Source organism: Oryctolagus cuniculus, chromosome 15 (genome assembly GCF_964237555.1).
Source record: "Oryctolagus cuniculus chromosome 15, mOryCun1.1, whole genome shotgun sequence".
Classification (NCBI taxonomy): Eukaryota; Metazoa; Chordata; class Mammalia; order Lagomorpha; family Leporidae; genus Oryctolagus; species Oryctolagus cuniculus.
The window spans coordinates 78,542,534-78,550,036 of record NC_091446.1 but is presented as its reverse complement, the minus strand read 5'-3'; positions in this window follow the sequence as shown (position 1 = coordinate 78,550,036).

The window sequence follows — 7,503 nt, the reverse complement described above, 5'->3', positions numbered from 1 at the left end:
AGAGGTAGGTACCATGGCCGGTGCTATAGCGCAGAGGGCCTGTATCCCATATGGGCGCCGGTCCGAGTCCTGGCTGCTCCACTTCCAATCGAGCTTCCTGTTAATGCAACTGGGAAAGTAGCAGAAGATGACTCAAGCGTTTGGGGCCCTGTACCCACAAAGGAAACCCAAAGAAGCCTCCTGGCTCCTGGCTTCGGTGTGTCCCAGCCCTGGTCATTGCAGCCATTTGGGGAGTGACCCAGTGGATGGAAGGTCTCTCTCTCTCTCTCTCTCTGTAGCTCTGCATTTCAAATAAATAAATCTTAAAAAAAAAAAAAAGGCCGATGTAAGAGGGCAGAAACATAATCCAATTACGGTGTTGAGTGGCAGGGTCTCGAGGGAGGTCCTTAGGTCACGGGGGACACACTCAGCTGTTTCTCATGAGGGGGCTGCTTTGAAAGCCAGCGTTGGGGGCACTCAGCTCTTTGCCTCTGCTGAGCCGCCCGCCTGGCCTGCACAGGTGTATTCTCTCCATTCAGTCATGTAGCCTCGCTCTCCCCCAGTCCGAGTGATTGCGCACTCTCTCTCTATCCCTTGGGTTCTGATGGATGTCCTGTCCCCAGTAAAGCCTTATTACTCCTCTAAGCAAGCAAGTAAGCACTGGGGCTAGCTTCCTCCCCTGCTTTGGGTCTTGCTGTGTGATCCATCCCCCACTGTGCTCACCACCCACCACAGGCCCCTCACCACAGCCAGAGCCTCATCATGCCATGTGGACTCTGGACCTCCCAGACTGTGAGCTACACAAGCTTCTCTTTGTACACTTGCTGCCTGGGGTATTAGGTTCTAGCAATAAAAACCCGACTAATAATACGCCTTCACTTGACGATGCTCCCAGATCCTGTGGGTCAGGCATTCAGCCGGGACACCCTGCCCCTGTCTCCGCTCCAGCACGTCTGGGGTCTATATTGAGCAGATCTGAAGGCTGGGGTGACTCAAGGCCACTGGAATCATCTGGAAGCTTCTTCACTCCCAGGTTGGACACCGGGGTGAGATGACTGGAAGGCTGGGCTCCTTGAGACCAACCCCAAGAGCTCTGACACGTGGCGTCTCCAGCATGGCGGATTTGGCATAGCAAGACTCCTTATACGACAGCGCAAGGAGGATTACTGGGTTGCTTCCTGTGAAGTGGCCTCTGGAGTCACGGCCCTTCACTACTCTCACGGCATCGCAAGCCACCCCGTCTGTCGCTGGGGAAAACACCAACAAACTGGGAGCAGAGAGCATGTTTTTTTAAAGATTGATTGATTTGAAAGGCAGAGTTTCAGGCCGGCGCCGCAGCTCACTAGGCTAATCCTCCACCTTGCGGCGCCGGCACACCAGTTTCTAGTCCCGGTCGGGGCGCCAGATTCTGTCCCAGTTGCCCCTCTTCCAGGCCAGCTCTCTGCTGTGGCCAGGGAGTGCAGTGGAGGATGGCCCAAGTGCTTGGGCCCTGCATCCCATGGGAGACCAGGAGAAGCACCTGGCTCCTGCAATCGGATCAGCGTGGTGCACCGGCCGTAGCGTGTCGGCCGCGGCGGCCATTGGAGGGTGAACCAACGGCAAAGGAAGACCTTTCTCTCTGTCTCTCTCTCTCACTGTCCACTCTGCCTGTCAAAAAAAAAAAAAAAAAAAAAAAAAAAAGACAGTTTCAGAGAGGAGAGACAGAGATCTTTCATCCTCGGAGGGGGATGGCTGCAATGGCCAGGGCTGGGCCAGGCTGAAGCCAGGAGCCAAGAGCTTCCTCCAGGTCTCTCATGCAGGTGCAGGGGTCAAGGATGTGGGCCATCTTCCACTGCTTTCCCTGGCCATTAGCAGAGAGCTGGATTGGAAGTCAACAGCCAGGACTGGAACTGACACCCATATGGGATGCCAAAGCTGCAGACCGTGGCTTACCCGCTATGCCATTAACACCGACCCTGGGGGAACATTTTTTTAAACCCCACCAATGGTGCTCCAAATATCTAACGGCTGCAGCCCAGCCACCCACCCAGATGCTGCCCCGTGCAGGGCTGAAGCAGAGCGCAGGAGGCTGGCTACAGGGGCAGGCTTCACTCCCCGCTGCTGGGTGGGGAGACCACCCGCCTGTGGGCCGCCAGGGGAGGTGCCCGGGGGTTGGGGACAGCAGCTCTGGGCAGAGGTAGCTTAGTCAGTGGCTGTAGCAAAATAGCAGCGCTGGCTGCTCCAACAACAGGCATTTGTGGCTCATCCCCTGGGGCCAGTGAGTCTGAGGTCAAGGTGCTACTGGCGCCGGTCCTGCTGAGGTTTATTCCTGGCTGGTAGACGGCTGGCTTCCTGGGGCACCCTCACACAGCCTTCCCTCTGTGTTCATGCTGCTGGGGGAGAGGGGAAAGAGAAAGACAGACAGACAGAGAGCTCCCTCTTCCAAGCCCTGAATCCGATCGATCGTGAGCCCCACATCTCCATGACCTCAGGGGAGCCCGAGCACCCCCAGAGGCCAGAGGCCCCACCCTCAGGAATGTTCAGTCCCTAGCACAGGAAGCAGGGCGTGTTGCCTGGACACGGGCGCTGAAGGGTGGGCGATGTATTTTTCCCCTCTTTTTTTTCTTTTTCCATCCAGACAGCTAGCTGTGTGGCCCCCTAGGAGCCTCGGGGACAGCTACAGCCACCGAGATTCCCCCAGGAAAAGCTGGCGCGTCCACGTGGGTGCCCCGCGGGGGAATCTGCTCCAGCAGAACCGTGGCGCCCGCCTGCCACTCCTGTGGAGAAGAAGGGGCACGGGCTGAGCCCAGCAGGGAGCGCCGGGGCAGGGTGCAAACAGGAGGTCTCCGGTTAGAGAGGACGCTGCCTCTCCCCGGGGTGAGCGCTACAGTGGCTTGGCCACGGGTGGTGCCAGTCTGCTGTCACCCACCTGGTGACTCTCCTGGCTGCTGGGGACAGAAGGGGACCTGACTGGGTGACTCTAGTCCCCTCTGCACCTCCTTCTGATCAAACAGAACCATCCCAAAAATGCTTCTGCAAAGGAGAAAAACGAGAGAGTAATGACAGGGACTCTATCACTAACCTAAATTTTTTTTAGATTTATGTATTTATTTGAGAGGCAGAGTTACAGAGAGAGGGAAAGACAAACAGAGAAAGAGAGAGAGAGAGAGAGAGAGAGGTCTTCCACCTGCTGGTTCACTCCCAGATGGCAGCAACAGTCGGAGCTGGGCTGATCTGAAGCCAGGAGCCAGGAGCTTCTTCTTGGTCTCCCATGTGGGTGCAGGGTCCCAAGCACTTGGGCCATCTTCTGCTTTCCCAGGCCACAGCAGAGAGCTGGATCGGAAGAGGAGCAGCTGGGACAGGTATCGACACCCATACGGGATGCCAGTGCCACAGGCAGAGGCTTAGCCTACTATGCCGCAGCGCTGGCCCCTGCCCATGATGACACCTTTAAAGTGAGACTCCAGAAGCTTCTTCTGGGACCGTGAGCACTTCCTGTGCAGCCCAGGTTGAGCGAGAACCCCCCACCCTCAACGACTGTTCACTCTGGACACCTGATCAGCTCCACGTCCTCCAGCACCCCCCAGATGATGCCCCCACACTCAGGTCTGTCTTCAACAAGATCCTGGTGGCCCACGTGGCCACAAGCCCCTCCCCGCTGATGCTTCCTCAGGGCAAGTTCTCATCTACTGCTCCTGGGCTGCCCCGTCTGTACTCGTCCTTGTGTGTCCAGCATTGAGTCCAGGTCTATACTGAAGTCTCTTTACTGTCGCAATATCCAGGAATGACATCCGTTTTGATTCACTGAGCCTATGGTGCTCTGCTCTTTCTTTGTCAGTAAGTACTCCCTGCCTAGCTCTATAATAAAAGCAATGTTGCTGATTTGTTTTATTTTTAAGCTCTCTACAACATATTATTGCATTAGTCTATTTTTCATTGCTATAATGAAATAGCAGAGGCAGGCTAACTTTATAAAGAACAGAGGCTGATTTAGCTCACAGCTATGGAGATCGAAGGGCAAAGCGTCGGTATTGGCTCAGTTTTGGTAAGGACGTCGTGGCCGGTGGTGTCACGGTGGCAGCGGTTGTATGAGAGGACTGGAGCATCTTGAAGCAGGAAGCCAAAGAGAGACCTGAAGGATCCGGGTCTGATCCCCCAGCTGGTGCCTGTGCAGTCTCTGTGACGTGCCTTGGAGCTGGACCCCAGACGTCTCCCAGACCTGAATCGCTAGGACGCCTGTCACTCAGCCCTCACTGGTTCTGCCCTCTGCCTGGGCCAGTCACCGCCTCCTAGGGCCACAGCTCTGGGGCCAGGTCTTCCTCTCCAGTGCTTAGTAGCTCTATTCCCAGAATGCCTTGCCTGAGTAACCAAGTTGACCCCAGAGAAACCACCACCTCATCCCGCCCCCTGTGATTATCCTGTCTCTGCTGTCTGTGGCTCCTCACAGGTAAGTCCCCCACCCCAAATCAAGTCATAAGTCGGTCCTCATCAAACCAGGATGTGGTCATTTAGTTCCAGCCTGGTGAGCTGTAGGCCATCACCCTCCCAACCTGGGGTTGGCTGACCTGTTCCAACATGCCAGACCCTGCCACATCCCCCACATCTCCCTGCACCAAGCCAACAGAGGACACCTGAGCCCCACACTGCCCTTGTCCCCCGATGGACCCATGCCTGGGTCTGGATAACATGGCAGCCGCAGGAGGACCCCTCGCAGCTCTTGGATGGGGTCGCCGCCTGCCCACATGACCACATGACCCCCGACTCCTGCCCAGAAGGCCAGGCGGCTAATGCCCAGTGCTGCCTCTGCACTGTGGGGTGGTGCCAAGCCGGCCTGGAAACCTGCTCTCACACTGCCCTCTAGTGGCCGACTCCAGCCAGGAAAAAGCAAGGCACAAGCATCCGGTATGCGCTGGCCTGGTCCTCAACAGAACCGGATCCTGGGGTGGGCAGGGGAAGAGCGGTTCCCATTATTCTCGCTCAGCAGCTTCCTGCAGCGCCTCTGTGTCCCACAGCTGAGTCGACAGCACCGCCAGTCAGGCTGCAAAGCCGCTTCACTCTGCTCACCCTGCTGGGTCGTTGCTGACCGCACGGCCCACTTGGTTTCCTGAGAAGCGACCTAACCAGGTCAGGTGGCTGGACACAACAAGACACACCTTGGGCTTCAAGGCCAGTGCCATTCCCACCACCTCCCACCTCCTACATTTGTTTCACTTCACTTTTTAAACATAGTTCATTTATTTGAGAGACAGATAGACAGATAACTCCTGTGCACTGGCTCACCCACCCTAATGCCCTTAACAGCCAGAGCTGGGCTGAGGCAGAAGCTACAAGTGGGAGATTCAGTGCAGGTCTCCCACTTGGGTCTGTATCACCTGACCATCACCACTCTCTGCCAGGGTCAAGAGCTGGAGCCAGGAGTTGAACCCAGGCACTCTGGTGCAGGACTGGTGGCTTTATTGCTAAGCCAAATGGCCACCCTCATTTGTTTCTCTTTTTTTGTAAAGATTTAATTTGTTTGAAAGTCAGGATTATATAGGTGTTGTGTGTGTGTGTGTGTGTGTGTGTGTGTGGAGAGACAGAGAGAGAGAGATCTTCCACCTGCTGGTTCGCTTCACAGACAGCTACACCAGCCAGGCTGGGCCAGGCCAAAGCCAGGTGTCAGGAGCTTCATCTGGGTCTCCCACTTGAGTGGCAGAGGCTCAAACACTTGTGCCATCCTCCATTGCTTTCTCAGGTGCATTAGCAGGGAGCTGGATTAGAAGTGGAGCACCTGGGACTCAAACCGGCACCCAGATGGGATTGCCAGCATTGCAAGCAGGGGCTTAACCCACCACTCCACAATGCCAGCCCCTTCATTTGTTTCTTTAATTAATTCTTTTGTTAAATATAAAATGTAACATGTGCATCTGGTTAAAAAAAAAAGAAGGAAAGAAAGAAAAGAAAACTTTAAAACTTGAAGAATAAAGTGTAGAATATCTTCACCCCCTTGGAATAGGAAAAGATTTCTTAGCCAGGCCAGAGAGAACCAGCTAGAATATAAAAACACTGATACATTGGACCTCATCAAAATCTGAAACTTCACTGGTAAGAAAATTAGCAGTTCAAAGACTTTCACAAAATATACCAAGTAAGGGACATTATTCCTGAATATTTAAGAATTCCCATAAGTCAATAATGAAAAGCCCAATCCATTAAGTGAGCAGAAGACTTGAGCAAACACATCGCAAGGGAATATGCATAAATGACCAATAAGAGCATGAGAAATGCATGCATAGTTAAAGAGTATATTTAAAGATACACCCTCATCTTTTTTTTTAACTTTTATTTAATGAATATAGATTTCCAAAGTACAGCTTATGGGCTACATTGGCTTCCCCCCACCCCCCGATGACTTCCCTCCCACCCGCAACCCTCCCCTTTCCTGCTCTCTCTCCCCTTCCATTCATATCAAGATTCATTTTCAATTTTCTATATATACAGAAGATCAGTTTAGTATACATTAAGTAAAGATTTCAACAGTTTGCACCCACATAGAAACACAAAGTGAAAAATACTGTTTGAGTACTTGTTATAGCATTAAATCTCAATGTACAGCACATTAAGGACAGAGATCCTACATGAGGAGTAAGTGCACAGTGACTCCTGTTGTTGACTTTACAAATTGACACTCCTGTTTATGGCATCAATAATCTCCCTATGCTCCAGTCATGAGTTTCCAAGGCTATGGAAGCCTTTTGAGTTCTCCGACTCTTATCTTATTTAGACAAGGTCATAGTCAAAGTGGAAGTTCTCTCCTCCCTTCAGAGAAAGGTACCTCCTTCTTTGAAGACCTGTTCTTTCCACTAGGATCTCACTCACAGAGATCTTTCATTTAGGTTTTGTTTTGTTTTGTTTTGCCAAAGTGTCTTGGCTTTCCATGCCTGAAATACTCTCATGGGCTTTTCAGCCAGATCCGAATGCCTTTAGGGCTGATTCTGAGGCCAGAGTGCTGTTTAGGACATCTGCCATTCTATGAGTCTGCTGTGTATCTCGTTCCCCATGTTGGATCGCTCTCCCTTTTATTTATTCTATCGGTTAGTATTAGCAGGCACTAGACTTGTTTATGTGATCCCTTTGACTCTTAGTCCTTTCATTATGATCAGTTGTGAACTGAAATTGATCACTTGGACTAGTGAGATGGCATTGGTACATGCCACCTTGATGGGATTGAATTGGAATCCCCTGGTATGTTTCTAACTCTACCATTTGGGGCAAGTCAGCTTGAGCATGTCCCAAATAAGATACACTCTCATCTGACAGTAAAACAGTTTGAGGGGCTGGCACTGTGGCGTAGTGGGTAAAGCTGCTGGCAACAGTGCCAGCATCCCATAAGGGCCCTGGTTCGAGTCTCAGGTGCTCCACTTCCGATCCAACTCTCTGTTATGGCCTGGGAAAGCAGTGGAAGATGGCTCAAGTCCTTGGGCCCCTGCACCCTCAAGGGAGACCCAGAAGAAGCTCCTGGCTCCTGGCTCCGGCCTGGCCCATCTTGGCCAGTGCAGCCATCTG